The sequence below is a fragment of the Pelecanus crispus genome, chromosome 2, assembly GCF_030463565.1.
Source record: "Pelecanus crispus isolate bPelCri1 chromosome 2, bPelCri1.pri, whole genome shotgun sequence".
Lineage (NCBI taxonomy): Eukaryota > Metazoa > Chordata > Aves > Pelecaniformes > Pelecanidae > Pelecanus > Pelecanus crispus.
The window spans coordinates 60,188,187-60,205,968 of record NC_134644.1 but is presented as its reverse complement, the minus strand read 5'-3'; positions in this window follow the sequence as shown (position 1 = coordinate 60,205,968).

The window sequence follows — 17,782 nt, the reverse complement described above, 5'->3', positions numbered from 1 at the left end:
ACAGACTGGAATTCATGTTAGCTAGAAAGACATAAGAACACATTAAATGTATTTGCCTTAAGTTAGTGTATTGGAAAGACAGATTTGTACAGGCATGGGCTGCGTACTTGGGGTCCATGATCCTCACCTCTAATTCTGCCAGCGCAAGACCTGAGAGGGAAGGATCCACCCTCAAAACTATTGCCAGCTATTTAGTTGCACGACGCCCATCAACATCAGAGGTGGCAGACCAAGCCAATTGGCATGCTATCATTCCTACTCTGGCAGGAAAGGAACAAACTGTTTACAGAGGGCTCGAGTGCAGCCAGGGCTGGAGTCAGGGCACGCTCCCACCATCCTGCTTCAGCACCCTCCAAAAACAGCCACTTTCTACTGTCATTGAACTTTGAACCTAAGGTGCAGATCACTTCATGGTTACTTCCAATGAAAGGGATGCAGCCAAGGCGGGTTGGTTTTTTTTTTTTTTTTTTTCAGACCTCCAAACGAGGGATGCAGAGGGAGTAGCATGCTGGAGGATTGCCGGGTTCACAGTCACCCACCAGCTAGACTTGAGGACGATGGTCCCTCCTGCACTGCAGCTGATGGTGGACCTTCCCTGGGAGTATGGTCTCCAGCCAGAACCCTCTCCCACCCCACAGACGGGGAAAGGCCCCTGGGGAGGTCATTAGCTCCAGGTTGAGAACTTCTGCTCTGACGGACACTTGGCAAGTGATGTGGGAAAACAACAGGACACCATCTGGAGAAGTTAGTCTTATCTATCAGCATCTTTCATGGGAAAACAAGAAACAGACTTGGCTAGTTTCCCTTCTAGCATTGCATGGAAAAGGTCTGTAGGATTTTCTTCGTTACAAATGCAGTATTGTCTGTCCTGTCACTCCCATTAGGTGATATCTAATGTACAGAAACAAGTGTGCTACCAAAATGGGCAGTCCAACTCCAAGCCATGCATTCCCTCTCTTCCCCTGCAGCAAGTTTCATGATACTACCACTGCACAAACCTCTGCTGAACCAATGGAAAACTATTCCCTTTCAATTTTTTCCCCCATTTGCTTTTTGGTGGCTTAGTCTTCCATAGCATCAGTGGGCTGATCTGATTCCTCCACAGCCGCATGGCCAGTAGACCTGTGGGAGCACCCAGTCAGCTGAACGAAGGGTTAGGGACCACCCTTGCCAGCACCAGCCCACCCCTGCATTGGATCAGACACAGATTAGAAACCATTTCTTGCTAACTGCTTTCCTTCTAAAAATCTACCAGACTGAAAGCTGAGTCATTGAGAAAGAGGAAGAGATTTTTAGCTGAGTTATTTAAAACATGGGTTAACACCTATTTAGTGTGAAGCCGAAGACACACTTGAGAAGACATTTTTAACTCAGCACTGAAAACTTTTCTACTTAATATGTGAGAAACCTGACAAGATACATTGTTCTCAAAAAGAAAAAAAAAAAAAAAAACCCGAAGAAAAAGCATTCAACAAACCCAGACTCCCCTCTCATGTTCCCTCGAAATACCAGGCATGGTATTTCATCTCATGTATTACCTTACTGATGTCAGGAAAGTGATAACATCCACTATTTAAGACCTTATCTTTCCCTTGTCTTGGAAGTGCCGTTTAACGCCCATGATCCCAGGCTGTGTCCCCAGCCTTCAGACAGGCCTAAGATACGTTGCCAAAAAGGCACTATTCAAGCAAAGAAAATAATACCATTTTAGAAAGGCTTTGACTCTTCCTAGTCAAAAGAAAGTTTGTATTTGCCATAATAAACCCTAACAGGATTTCAACAAAGCCTTCAGCAAAACACAAAAACTGTGGAAACAGCTGCATTGCTGAGGACACAAAGCAATGCAGCATCTTCGAAAATTAGACTTAAAAGTTAAAAAACGCTACCTTTCTGTAATTTTTTTTATTTCTATGGATTTTACTTTATATCGCAACAGATTTGAAATACATCAGTAGCCACCTTGTCTTGGCAAGAAATAAGAAATTTTAATTTTAAATTCCATAGCATAGGCTCAGGCATTAATCTGTTCCTGCCTGTAAACTCAGCCTACACAGATGAGCAGAGCAAACCTGTATTTGGGCACACTCATTCCAGTTTTCCTAAGCCTCTTCCTAGTGGAGTAAACCAAAATAAATTTGCATTAAACCAAAGAGTTTTCATTGAGCCTTTTATCACTGATTTCAGCTAAATGCATTTTCAAAGAGCAGATGAAGCCTGAAGGCTTGCTTTGGTCAAGTTTAACACATCCTTCCAGACACCTGCATTAGCTGAGCGGGAAGTACCGAGATCAGAGTCAGAGGACTTCCCTTTTATAGAGAAAGCATAACGGAAGGTGCTAAACATTTTTGACTACTGTAAAAAATATAAACAGGTTTTCTAGATGCTTTTTCTGATAAAAACAAAAAAGCCCAAAGAACCCCACTGCATCGCCTTTCGCATCTCCCATTAGAGGATGCAAATGGCACTCGGCCACCGTTCCCTTCCCGCAGCGAACAGGAATCCATCTCCTCCTCAGCAGGAGCAAAGTGAGAAAAGTGTGCAAGCTCAGTCTTCCTGCCTGGAAATCACAGCCCATCTCACTGCTGTCAAGAGGCAGGGAAGACTTGCCAGCACCAGTTGGATCCCCAAACTATAAATCTAAGTAAGCTCTTTCCTGCCTTTGCTCAGCAATGCAATAGCTGCTTTCCACCTGGCTGCAAGAGGGTAAGAAAAAAAAAACCCACCAAAAATTGTTTAAGCTGCTAAGCCCCTACATAAGTAAAACTAACAAGCAAGAGAGGGTAAGTGAACACATCTACACTAACAATTCCCTTGCAGAATTTTTGGGATAGACCTTCCCCATCACTTTGGGCAGGATTATTCCTCCCACCACCCACTGACACAATGCCCACAAGAGTTAAAACATCAATAGGACAATATCAGTGGGCTTCCACAGAGAGGGACATCATAGAGACAACAACCCTGGTGTGCATGCACGTTTGTACATTCAAGGGTACATACACTCCTGTAATTTGTAAATAAAGGAAACCCTGACAGTTAATGGATAGAAAAAAGAATCAGAAACTGGGGGGGGTGGGGGTGTTTCCCCATAATCCTCACAACTTCTTGAGTTCTACCTATGCCTACTATGATCAAAGTGTTGTCCATCTTAATGTGCCTGTACAAGGGTTGGGGGAGGGGGGGAAGAAAACTACCACAACACACAACCCTCTTCAGGTTTGAAGAGATTTTAGAACAGAGATTTTCGGTTTCTCTTATTTGCTAAAACCTGTCCTGTTGAAGTCCACTTACAAAAATAATACTAAAAACCTCCACACAGCAGTTACTCAAGTGAGAAGCGGCTAGCCAACTTTGCTTTTACTTAAATAAATCTTGTATGATAGACTGTCAGGAGTGTTTGAATTTTATTTCAAGATAACACATTTTGCTGTTCATATGACATGTCCATTCTTTTGTTCTTTTAAAAAAGGCACTTGACTCTTTTTGTAGTATCTTTCATCTGACAAATTAACAAGAACCAACTATCCAATTATCAGTATTTCTATCAGCATCCACATTATAATTTTTAGTAATGAGAAACTGAGCGTGTAGAAATATCAATGCTACTATTTCCAAAAGTGATGACCTAAATTTTGTATAACCATGAGGAAACCTCCATGGTGGGATTCTCACCCACATCTCACACCACCTACAGTGATTACCACAGGCCTAAGCCTACCTTAATACAAAGTACTAAAAAGCTTGACTTAAAGATTCAGGCAGTTGCATTAGCTCCTCGGTTCCTCTGGACACACCATATGGGCCAACCAGAAGCTTAGGCACCTAAAATTATTGAACAGTTTTGAAAGTTGAAGCTATCCAGCAAGCTACTCAGCAGCAGTAACAATTATTTATTACCACTGCAGCACAGGCAGGGTCCTCTGCCAGTCTTAAACAGCTCTACTGAGCCTCCCCATCCCTGAGTTGCGCCTCCCCATCCCCGAGTTGAGCTTCAGCCACCCAGCTCTCCTCCACCCAGCACTTCTGCAGCTTGTGGGAGAGAAAGCAAGCACTCAGTCTGAGAAGCCACACCAAGATGCTCTGGTGCTCTCATTCAGGCTGAAAATAAGCTCACTTCATCATCAAGGGGGCGGGGGGAGGGCTGCTTGTTTAGCTTATTTTTTTCCTCATCCCACAGACAACAATATTTGTTAAAGTCACATTTAAGCTTGGACAGCTAAAGCCCTCTGGATGTCTGACGAAATAAAGGCAGAAAATCTTGATATATACCCAAAACAGACATCACTTTAAGGACTTCCTCAAAGCTTTCCATAAAATTGAGAGCCATCTACTCATACAAAACTGAGACAAAATGCAGTCCTGTCGGTGGAACCACAAGCCACGCTAGCAAGCGAGACCATTGGCTGTTCGTGAATGTTGAAATCACATAACCCAGTACTATGGGTCTACCAGACCTGTTGAAAAAGGGCGTTTCAGGCGATTGCGGTTAATAACACACTGCTACCTCCAAGTAGCCAAATTAATTTTAAAAAAGACAGATGGATGAAGATTCTACAGTGTTCATTTCTTCCTGCAAGAACCAAAATCACCTATCAAGTTATCCACTTAAAAGTTCCTCATTTTAGTTTACTTGTTAAACTGTTCAATGATTACTAAGATGTGAGCAAAACTCATGGCATCTTTGGCTTTTCTCCCTTAACAGCAAGGTCTTCTCAGAGCAGTGTTTCCTGGGTCCTGGGGTTGGAGATTCTTCTTCCATCATGGGAGGAAAATAAAGAAAGCCTTTGTGGTTATGGTGGGAAACTCTTGTCAAACAAGAAAACTCAGAATTAATCCCTCTTTCCTACCACCACGGCGCTCTGGGTGTTTCTGTAATTTGCATATCTCAAGCTCTTCTAGAGGAAGGACCAGTGTCCTAGCATCAAGAGCCAGCAATTTCTTACATGTAAATCCTGCTTTGATAGCGATGCCTTCAGTCACCTTCGTGAGCACACCTTCCCCTGCCCTTCAGTCCCTCTTTTACATCTTCTGCCTTTTCATCAGGAACAGCAAACCATCACTTCCCCACGGCAGCACAGCACAGTTACTGACTAGGCTTCAACCTGAAAGCCACAAAGAAGTATTCCCTGCACCCAAACTACACCCACCTTGAATTTGATGTCTGTTCATTTGTGGAGGAATTTATATTCCTTTCATCCATATAACCAGAAATAGCATTTTCGAATATACACAGACAGAAAATACATGAACATCTTGCAACAAGTGTTTTGGGCAATTTAAGCAAGGAGAACTTGAAACATCAGTACACTACTGCAAATTGCTCTGAAGGGCTAAATGGCCTCCCCCCCATCCCCCCATTATTTGGGTAACAGTCAAAGCCTTTTGCAAAATGCTGAATGAAAAATATATTCCTCAGTTCACACTGTGTTAAACATTAACTAAGATCATGTCAAAGCTGCAAATAGATTTTAAAAAATTGTAACAATGCTATTTTAGATAATAGCCAGTATGGAAGTTAGTGCAGAACACAGCAAAAATTTCAAATATCAAAAACCTTCTAAACAACCAGCTGTCTCCGATTCATTTATTTAAACCCCCAGTGTTTTGTTTCTGGGCTTTTTTTTCCTGTAGAGTACAACTTAAAACAATTTGTAATACTTCTTATTTACATAGCATCTCATTTAAAAAGGTATCCTAAGCACTTCCAAAAAAGAAAAAAACAAAAATCCACAAACCAGATGGCAAATCAGTCTAGATTAAAAGAAAAAAAAAATAAAAAACCCAAAACACAATTAAAACCAGTATAAAAACTTAAACAACAGCAACATGGGCTACATCCAAAGAGGATTTATGCAAATCAGCTTTTTCAAGCACGCAGGATCTTTTTCAGCGGAATACACGTTAGAGAGCAGAGACATCTAATCAAACAGATCCTGGAGGGGCGAAGCCTTTCACACTCTCAGATGAACAAATTCCCTCTGGGAAATGCCGGTGCCTGTTTCATTTAATCAACATTTTGCCATTTGTGCTTTCTGAAGAGCTTCTGCAGAGTCAAGGAGCAATTGTGGGCCAGGCTCTGGGCCAGGTTTACAGCCAGGGTAATGAGACACAGCCCAATTAACTTGAAGAGAGTTACATTTATTTACATTAAATGGTGATTGTGATCTGAGTGTTTTAATGGGATGATGCTGGATGACATAGTGGGCAACATACCAGAAATCGTTCATCTATGTAGGTGGCATAAACATGTAGTAAACATCATTTTCATGAATTATAGCCATTACTGAAAACAATAATTACACAGCCAGCACTCTGGTTTCCATGTATGGGTTTGGTGGTATGTTGTTTTTTTAAAAAAAACAATTCCTTTTCTGTCTAAACTGCTCCATTACAGAAGCAACACAACTCTCCACCCCTCCGACACCTTCAGCTAGACTGCCTCTGGGCTTTATAAAAATGTAAAGAGGTACCTAAGACAAGCCCACGGGCATTTCTGAACTCACCCCAGCACGCTGCCACCGCACACGTCCTGGCGATGACTCGAGCGCGGTGGCAAACCCGCCGCCGGGAGCCGCGCGTGGCGGCGTGCCCGCCATGAACTTGTCCCAGGCCGGTTACCAATGCCCCCCAGCCGGCCCCCAACCCAACCCCAAGGTTAAACCAAAGAGCAAGAGACAGCTCGCCACCAGAAAACACCTATGGATCTGCCTGCTAAAAAAAAAAAAAAAAAAAAAAAAGGAGCTGGTTTCCCAGCCCCATGACATAACTTCGTGACACAAATCCCCGCTCCAATTAATGTAAGCTGCTATTTTTTTTTTAATTTTATTGTTGTTTGCTTGTTTGTGGTAACTACTAAAGCTGCGCTACCGATGCTTTCCGAGAAGTTTAACCACGCTGCTCGGTGCCGCCAGGGCTCCTCCTGAGCTGATCCCGCCACACCTCTACCTCCCAATGTACGTGTTGTCCGCGAAAGGACACTTAAAATAAAAACAGAAGATGCACCTTCCATTTAACCCTTACGGAAAGGCGCACGTTTCGTGTCCCCTGGAGAGCCCGCCAGCCTGTTAGGGAAGAGACAGCTTCCAACAGCTTGTGCCCCTGCCTACAGGTCCCGCGTCACTCTGCTCCGGCACGCCACAGACAATCTTTTTCTGCTCCCGCAATAAAACGTTAAAAGGGAAGCAAGCCAGGTCGCTGCTAGGAGCCGCAACTACTGCACCCCGGCAGCCTCCCAAGGCAGCAGCGCCGGGCTTTGCCCCGCCCGGCCCCGCACCGCCGCTCCCCCGCACTCCCGGCCGCGCACTGCCCGGGAGCTTGCGGAGCCAAGCCCGTTCCGGCAAGGGCATTAACCCCAAAATAAACACTGTAACACCACCTCCCACGCCCCCGGCGCGGTACGGGCTGCCAGCTTCCCCTCCGCCGGCCGCGCAGCTCCAGGTGGCGGCTGACGGCAGATGCCCCCGCCGCCCCCCCGGGGTGAACCAGCCGCCCCCCCGGGGCTGCCGGAGCCGCCGCAGGCGGGCAGAGCAGCGCTCTCCCCCCCCGGCCCACCTCACCTCCCACAGCAGCGAGAGCAGCAGCGCGACCCCGGGCTGGAAGCGGGTCATCTCTCCTCTTCCTCCTCCTCCTCCTCCTCCCGCGGCGGCGGCGGGCTGGCCCCAGCCGGCTCAGGCGCGCACGGGCGCTGTCAGCGGCGCCATCCCCGGCGGCGGGGGAGCTCCGGGGGCGGCGGGGGGGACACGGGCACAGGCACGGAGGGGCAGGGCGGGCTGTCGGGGAAAGGGGTGGCGAGGAGCCCGCGCCGGGGGCAGAGGGACGAGGCGGGGTAAAGCGGCGGAGGCGGGGAAGCCCCGCAGAGGGGGAGGGCGGGGGCGGGCTGACCCGCCGATCCCCTCGGCAGCGGCCGGAGCCGAGCGGGCAGCGCCGCGGCGAGGCGAGGCGGAGGGCAGCTCGCTGCTCGGGCGGGCGGCACAAAGAGGCCGGGCGCCGCCGCGGCTGAGGGCGGGGAGAGGGCTCGGCCCGCCCCGGCACCGCCCCGCAACGCTGCCCGGCCGGGAGGCGGCGGCCAGCGGTGCGGGGAGCGGGCTCACCGCCCCTGCCCCTGCCCCTGCCCCTGCCCCTGCCCCTGCCCCTGCCCCGCGGGGCGAGGAGCGGCCTCCACGTCGGCCCCGCGGGGTGTCCGCGGTGGCGACCCCCCCGCCGGCCGCCCTGACCGGCCCTGGCCCCGCAGGCCTCCGGGAGGGCTTGTGCGGGGTCCCCGGGGGGAGGTGACCCGCCGGTGGGGGTGTCTCGGGTGCCGGCCCCGAGAAGGAGGAGTGGGCCCATAGCGAGCCTCGTCGAGGTCAACGAGGCCAAGCGCAGGTGGAGGGAGATATGAGATATATAAAGACACATTGTACACTGGGTATCATCTAAGTTAGATCAGCTCATGTTGTCTCAACACACAAAGTCAGGAATCCCTTCAAAAAGGCTCCAATTCACAGAAGTTTCAAACAGATAGCTTTCATGAGATGAGACCCCACCCGAGTGCTGCGTCCAGCTGTGGGGTCCCCAGCACAAGACTGACATAGGGCTGTCGGGGCGGGTCCAGAGGAGGGCCACAAAAATGGGCAGAAGGCTGGAACGCCTCCCCTGTGAAGAAAGGCTGAGAGAGTGGAGGTGGTTCAGCCCGGAGAAGAGAAGGCTCCGGGGAGACCTTGTTGCGGCCTTTCAGTACTTCAAGGAGGCCTATAAGAAAGACAGAGAGAGTTTTTACCTGTAGTGACAGGACAAGGGGCAAAGATTTTAAACTGGAAGAGGGTAGATTTAGATTGGACATAAGGAAGAAATTTTTTACAATGAGGGTGATGAGACACTGGAACAGGTTGCCCAGAGAAGCTGTGGACGCCCCATCCCTGGACATGTTCAAGGTCAGTTTGGACGGGGCTTTGAGCCACCTGATCTGGTGAAAGGTGTCCCTGCCCATGGCAGGGGGCTTGGACAGGATGATCTCTGAAGGTCCCTTCCAACCCAAACCATTCTGTGATTCTGTGACGGCACGGTCTCCATCAGCCTCGTGGGTGGGAACAGGAGCTGCATGAGCGGGCTTAGCCCCCCCTGCCTACAGGGTGCACCTTTGGGGCTTCAGAGGAGAGGCTGTGCTCCCACCTTGGTCCTTCATTTCCCTGGCGTGCTTGGTAACAGCCCTAGGTCATCTTCTCATAAAGGTCTCAGGACTAGTCCTAGACCAGAGCTGAGGTGCCCACTCCAGCAGTGAGCCCTGTGACAGGTGGCTGGTGTAGTTATGCCCTGGGTGTTTCCTTCACCACCCTCTTGTCCTGATGCTTTGAGCCTCCTTTTCCAAGCCCTTTGCACTCTTACCACAGCTGGACACAGCACTGTGTTCAGAGGGAGGGAGGCACAGCTGTTCTTTAAGTTTAGGAGGGACCAGAGTTTACCAAGGTCTCCTGCCCTTGCTTTATAGGAAGGAGAACTAGCTACTTAGTCCTCAGGAGAATATCAAAATAGACAAGAGGGGGGGAAATCTCTTACCTTCTCCTGTTTCCTTCTGAATGACAGACCTTTCCCAGCAGCATTTCTGAAGGAGGTGTACCCTCCCACCATCCTTTTGTGGGCTGCCTGTTTAAAAACAATTAGCACATCCTTGCAACACACAGCTCCTTCGTTCAGCACTTCCCTGTTGTCATAGTCTTCAAGGAAGAAACTTGCTGTCTCCTGATGGCAAGTTGCCCAGCGAAATGTCATCAGGTGGTTATTACTGCCATACAGTGAACTTTGGGGGAGTTTAGGACTGGCTTCCAGCTGGCGTTGTTAATCATATGTCCTCTCAGGCCCAGGTCATATGCTCTATGCAAGAAGTGACTGTAAACTTTAACAAATTCCCACAAACTGTGTGAGAATGTGTACTCAGAGGTAGCCTGTACAAGTCCTTCCTGAATGGCCACTGATTTAGATTCCTCTTTTTGTCTCTATTTGATGCCAACCAATCTGAAGACATGAGGTGCATTTTTCAGATAAACACATCTCAAATTGAATTTGCTAGAAGATGCCTAAGGAGATGTCACGGTTGTCACTTTATCCAACAGTGAAGACTGAATGAGACAACTATACACACAAGTCTCTAGTCTGAGTTGCAAATTCACACTTTTTTACATCTGGGGTATAGAGAAAGACACATTGTACACTGGGTATCATCTAAGATAGATCAGCTCATGTTGTCTCAATACACAAAGTCAGGAATCCATTCAAAAAGGCTCCAATTCATAGAAGTTTCAAACAGATAGCTTTCAGAGCTTGATATATGGCTTTAACACTAAACTCCCTTCCCATCCCTAATTTCTGTGTGGCATGATCTGGAAGACAGCATTTTGGAGACACACCGAGGCATGATGACTCTTCATGGAGAAGCCAAACAGCCTGACCCGTTTAGGGACACCAAATGAATCTGAATGTTAGTGCTGAGCGTGGGTGCTCCGTACCACTGCTGTATCTCCTGGCAGCAGTGCTCTGGCAGCCGGGAGATGGGCAGAAGCCCTGATAGCACAAATTCTGGGAGGAATGAGAAAGCACTAAGGTATAAAGAAAAGGTAAGAGAAGAATCTGGAGTCTTGCAACCTAAGATACTACCACCCTTGAAGGCCAATGCTGCCTACACTTTCAGCTGATGGCCCACTATCAAATATGCCTAGGCAAGAGCCAGCTATCAGATACATTTCCATTAATTATTAACACATACATCACTACTAAGTTTAGGTTGAGAGCCAAGAAAGGATTAGATTCTTTCCTTCTCAAAAAAAGAAGGCTTCAGCTGGGGCAAGAAAGTTAAAAAAAAAAATATTAGTGCTGTTTTTTTCCAATAGGCAGATTAGCAAGAGTGAGATGGAGGTAGCGGGCTGGAGGAAGAGGAAGCCACACAGCCTGGAAGCATAAGCTTCCCAGTGCATGGTTTATTATCCAGCCTAGATAAGGGTATGGCTACCCTATGCTATAAAATTCTTTCCAGGCCAAGTGATAAGCTGAAAAAGGGAAACCAGCTCCTGACCCTGGAATAAACAGTTTCGTATTTCTTTTCAGTCATATCTTGGCTCCCTTAAGTGATGTCTTCTCTCATTTCCGCCTAGCTTCAAGGAACCATCTTCATCCCCAGGGAAAGCCCATTAGCTTTAATGGAGTTAGAGTACAAATGAACTTAGCCCAGCATGTGGCATTTTCTCAGCAAAAGTGCGAGGTGCAGCAGAGTGCCTTAGAGCTTGTCTGGGCGATAAATGAACACTTTCTATCCACCGCGCTGCAGCTCATCGGCAAGGCAGACAGGGTGCATGCACCGTGCTGGTTTGACACAACAGTGAAATGAGATAAAGGCTTTTGTTGGAGGCGAGGTCCCTAGGTAAAAAACCAGCCTCGTCCTTCACATCCCGATTCCAGTCTTTCTTCTGATACAGTGTTCAAAGAGCTTAATACTCCAGAGAACCCAGAATCTGTGCATAGAAACAAATAGATATTAAAAAAAAAAATAGTTCCAGGAGCAGTAGCATTAATGAAGCTTTATTTTACCTCATCGAGGCTTGCACTACAGCCAGAATATTCATAATATCCCTCTCCTCTGTGGATTCTTAGGTGTTTCTCAATAATAATGCCATCGTTCTCCCAGTGGAGGTACTAGTATTAACATATTTCTTTTACTTGGCCATCTCTATTTCCTGAAACGTAAAAGCATATATTATTTTTGAGACTACCACTCCTCTACCAAATTTTTTTTCAAATTGAGTAACAGGTACAACAATTCCTAGGGTGGACTCACAGTACATATACATGAGTGCATCTTGTAGGCCTTATTTCTTTTGAACCCAGACTGGTGAATGTTTTTAAAGAATATAGTGCTTATAAACTGCTTTTTACTGAGCGTTTTCTTGTTTCTGTTGAAACATGTCTAATACCATTGAGAAATACTCAGTTCCACAAGGGCTGTGTGTGAAGCAGGTAACAACTTTATTATAAACAAATACAGTATTCTCATTTGCTTCTCTGCATGAACTGTAATTATTTACATTCACTGCTTTGTATTTATTAAAGTATGCCACTACCTCCTTCACATGTGCTATTAAAGATTAGTCAAATTCTTGTTTGTTTTCCAAACTCTGTATTTGAAGTGTAGGATCACCTCAAATACATTTTGAGATTCTTTTTTATAATTATGTAAATGGCGATAGCCTTTGTCTGTACGTAAAAGAAAGCCTTTTTAAATTACATAAAATATCCAGTAAATGTCTCAGCCTTCCAAAATCATCACTGGTATCTGTTGAGAAACTACATTAGCATTATCCATTTAAAACCAGGTAGAAAAATATTCATGAATGCAGCAATAGCCAGCCAAGACAAACATATTTCTGCAGCTTCCGTATCTTGTTCAAAGCACTTTGTTTATCTATGGTGTGGTTTTTTAAAGATCCTAACCCTCATAAGACATACGGGACATTTTCCAAAATATCGTGACCATTTTTTCTAAATCTCTAGCAGTTTACACAAAGGTGTAGTCTCTTGGCAGAATAACAGTTAAATTACAATCCAACTTCCCGGAATAAAGACTAATTTTTTTCATCACTTGCACCAATAACTACGCATCATGACTGACTTTAAATGCAACTTTAAAGGAAATCTGACTCAGAACTTGCTGAAGTTTTAACCACCTACTCCAAATTCAGTAGCACATTACCCCCAGTGCCTCCATCCAATCCAGTAATTATGTCTTCAGTAAGAGTCTGTGGAGCTTTAGAGAGATGATCCAGACATAGTAGCCCTCCTTCAAATGGTAATGTAAATATTTATACCTCCTACGACTTAATTTTGTATGGAAGGATATGGAAGACTGAGCTAAGCAGCACCAGTCAAAAAAAAATGTACCTGATTTGTATTTTACTATTCCAATACATCCAGATATTAATTTTTTAAATCTTCATTAATATCTGCAAAGCACATTAAAAGGTCAGGTTTCCATAACTACTGACATTAAATAGAAGTCGCTGAACTGAAACAGAATAACTGCTTACTGGATTGTACTCTGAGACCTCCAAATAAGAGTCCATAGTAGTCGTAGTCACGATATACTACCACACTGTAAATCTGTGGCCACTTCAGACACCATTTCCAAGAAAATAGAATATATTTAACAGATATGCTAAGAAATGAAAGGTGGAGTGATTATCTATAAGCCACCCTGTCTGGGCTCCCAAAGAACAGCCTGGCTGCTCACACCCTGTGACTTTCAGGCTTTCTTGGTGGAGTCAGATATTTGTCCATCATATGAAACAAATAATTCCATAGCAAACAGTATTTTGAGAAGCAGCAAGTACAAGATAGGCATTAGTATTCCAAAAGACAAAGCTTATTGATTAAACATACTACTCAATGCAACCAGAATAGCTGTGTCAATCAGATCAAATGCTTTTTTGTTCAGTTTTCTCAATCAAGAATGAAGTTTTATCCTCTCAGCAAAGCTACTAATGCTTTGTGTTAGAGAACTCAGGAGCTCAGAGGAATTATTTTTTCCTGCACGATGGATCATTTGTAAATGCAAACTCTTTGTTTGCAGTCCACGGTGAAAGGTCAAACATTGGCTTGGTGGAAGGATTAAGGAAGGTTAAGTTCATTCAGCGTATTGTTATAGGGCCAAAGCTCAGTGCCGAAGAAACATTTAGGCTCCAAATTCCTATTTGGGCTCCCATTATTGATTTCAATGGATATTTTGAAGTCTAAACACATGCTGTTGGAGGTAGATGTAGCCTGCACTGCCTCAGAACTGAGCACAGTAAGTATGAAACACTGTCAAATTAGAGCAGTAACTTTCCAAGCTGCCTTCAGATGTTTTGTAAGGAGATAGAAGGAAGAGGTCTACTGGGCAGATGATCACATCTGCCAGGGGAGGAGGACAGGGCTGAATTGCATCTGTGGGAGATCAGAAGAAATAGTCGAACTTTAGCCAGACAGAACTGGGGTCGGAAAATGAGTAAGATTTTGTCAGGAGGGTCTGGAAGCCACAAGAGGATGAGGAGACAGAGCCGGGTGGGACTCTGAAGAGAAAGGCACAGTGCAGCAGAGCACAGTGAACATAAGCAGTATGGTGCACAAGGGTGAAAATAAACTGAAACAGAGATTCCTAGTGGTGATACATGTACCGCTGACAGCCTGCAAGCTGTGGAGTGGTAACGGTGTGGGGCAGGTAAATGCAGTTTGCATCCTGCCTTGGAAAAGTGAGAGCCTGTGACACAGAGGCAGAGTAGGGGAAGAAGAGGTGGTAGTGCTTCTCCCCTTATGGCCAAGCACAGAACCAACAGCCGCTGCCTCCTATCAGTGAGGCTGAGTAACCCAGCTGTAATTTATATATAAATACGTAATATACCAGACCACTTTTTGTTCCAGAGTCTTTATTAGGCGGTATGGTAAACTGCAAATGGAAAAAAGGGTGCTCTGGCTGAATGTGTATGCATCCCTGTCAGCGCTTGCTTGCTCTCTGCTTTGCTCACCACTGATTTCTTCTACGGAGCAGCCACTTTGATTTAAAGACATGGTTGTTCTCCCTAAGTGTTAAAAGAAAAGGGATGAGGAGAAGAAAGGGATGTTGGCAGAGACTAAGAACCAGAACTGATCATTGTAAGAAGTATGTTGCATATCTGGACACTGGCAGTGAGCTCTCTTAGCACTCTGGAGAAAATGCCTGGGGAATGCAATTCCAAGCACACAGTGGCATAATGGAAATGCAAAGCCATCCCCTGTGGCCTGCGAGGACGAGGCCCCTGGAATGCAATAGTCTGAAGCACTTTATTTTTGCTTTGTCTTATCTCATCTTCCTGTCTGTGCCATGAACAATCTCTCAACCCTTACAGCATCCTCCTAGCCAGAGAATAAAAAGCTTTACCAGGTCATTGGTTACAGTCTGGAATAATGAGACCTCAGTGATCCAATTCTTCTCATACCAATGTAAATTAGGATTAACTCCACTGAAGTCAATGGGACACACATAAAACCAGTGCAAGTGGAGAATCAGGATTTAGATTTCAGCTTTAAGTCAAACAAAAAAAGATGAAGTTGCCTAATAGGGGTTTTCATTCTTCATTTAAAGTAGTAACCATTTCCTGGGGTTTTTTCCTTCAGTGTGAATTTATCTGTAGCACACTGAGAATTTCTCCACTGCTATAGCCTGGATATTTCTGGATATGTGAGAAATAACATCCCATTAAATAAAGATGAAAAAATGGATCAGTTGTCTGGGAACTACAGGCAATGTGTTTATTAGCTAATGTCCCCCCAGCAATCTCAATTTTCTCATATTGTAATGAGATGGGAAGAGGATTAAGCTGTTGCTGGACTGAAAAAAAATCAACACTAGATGTATTCTAAAAATCACAAGGGATAAAATGTAACTGATGTCAGAATGACAAGAAATCATAACAATACTAATGGGGCATCTGATCTGTAAAACAAACCATTTTCAATAATGGAAAATATGTAGGGCTGTTAAAAGTACTGTGCAACGATGCTGTTCACTCAGTCTGTTGCAGCAACCTTAGAGAGCCTCATGGGGTCCATTATGAAAAGGAAGATTATTTAACCTTTAATCAACCTTCTTTAAGATGTGCTTTCTCCATCTGCATTCACACACATGGAACACTGTTAGTCAGGGAATATTTGCTTTAATGGTACCCCCAGTGGCATCTCTATCCACCTATTCTCCCATGTTTTACTACTGCTGCTACTACTACCACCACCACTACCAGGGTTGCATACAAAACCAAAAGAAGGGATCAAGCATATCTCCTGGCTTCATGAAAATTCAACAGGCACTAAAACAGAGAACGGAATGTCAGTGGTGGTAGATGAGTAAACCTTTCCTTCTCACTTAAGTGATGGTCTGCAAGTGTGCCCAGGGGGTGATCCTAAGCCCTGCAATAATACAAAGTCTACCTACCAACCAATGCTGTGAAGCAGTCTTGATGGCATGGATACACAGCTGAGATAAAAATATAGGGCAGGCAGATCTGCAAAGCTGGCTAGCATAGACAGCATGAGGTATAGCAGAGTCATGACTCATGTTGTTTAAACTCTGGACAGGGTTGTCCACCATACACTCACTGTCAGGCAAGGAAATTTTCAGGAGAGATGATGGGTCAAGGAAGGCAAATGGGAAATCCAGCAGGCTGAAGGTAGGTTTTGTCCCTTGGGCAGGGGTTCCAAGCGCTTGTCTCAGAGTTAAGTTTCACAGCGCTAAACCATTCAAGCACAAAATGCAGCATTGATATGAGTGCTGGCATATCCAAGCTTTTGCTGTCTAAATGGATCCTGAGAGGCTGTGGACATGAAACCTTTAGGTTTGCTGGAATATGAACAATGAGGTGATTTCTATGTCAAGAGTGAAGAAAGAAACCCAATGGATTGTAGGTTCAATAGGTGTAAGATCTCTTCAGTGAAGATACTAGATAGTGGGTTTTTTCACCCTTAAAAGGAGTATCTCCAACCATCTGCTATACCTTCTTCAGGAAACTTGAGGACCGGAGCCAAGAATTTCTCCCTGGCAATAGTGCAAAAGGGAGCGTGCATGCAGGCACCGAAGCATGTAAGGCCCTTCGTGAGGAAACTACCTTGATTTTCTTTAAATGTACATACTGCTTATCACATAAATCAAGCTAACTCCTTCAGCTGAGGAGTATCAGTTCACGAACTCAAGATGCATTCTGGCAGTCCGGTTCACTGTGTAAATTTAAATGTAAGGACTTAGTAAAGTCTGTTGAAGTCAGTGATTTATTATTCACTTGGCCTTAACAAGCCACTAATACTGTTCAGTGAGGACAAACATCTCACACCTACCTAAACTCCACTACAGTGTTTATTATCCAAGACGCTCCTTCCTGGATGTTCTAAACCACTGCAGTGTGCCGTGCATTGTTAAATAACTTTCAAGCAGCTCTATTTTCAACTACGCTAGATTTTTTTTACCAGCACAACTTGCCTTATGTTAGCACATATTTGCCTGGCTCTCAGTCAATTTCAAGTCCGATCACTAAAATCTGTATTTGTGCTCCCATGCCCATTTCTTGTAATTCTCCCTCTTCCAGCTAGCCCAGCCTTGAGAAGCCACACTATGAGCATGCTCCAGGGCATCCTTATGTTTTAGGAAAGAAGACTTGGATTTTCAAGGCTTGCTGATATTGAAGAAGAGGCAATGTGTGCCCAACTGTAGAAATAAAGCTGTTTCTTGAGCACAGGGGCCAGGATGTGGTGGGGGTAAATAACACTGCTAGGACATGGGGGTGGAAACAAAACAGTCCTACCAAAAGCCAAGAGAAGCTGATAATCTTACACAGCACTTTGTAGCAACCACTGCTACACAATGCTGGATGTATGTGGGGCAGGTATCTCATTAGTGCTTCTCTCTGATAGTAAGGACTACATGGCATTCAGATAGAGATATCCCAGGAACATAAACTGGTGAAACATTTGAGGTAGAAACCTAAGATGATGCAGACCCCATGGAGAAGCAGAAACTTTCTGCTGCAGCCACTCAGAAATGGTACAAACAGAAAACCTGAGAAAAAAAAAGGTTTCCCTGTTCATTGCCCCAAGTCTTTCCATCCTCAGTCATGCCATTCCTTTCTCCCCCCTCTCTTTTCAAAATAGGAACTGACTATGCACAAGGAAGGAAGAAAATAGCAGGTCTGAAGTGTCCCAATACCTTTAGGATGACAGACATAACGCGGCCATAGCCCAAAAAAGAACAAAACCATTCTACAAT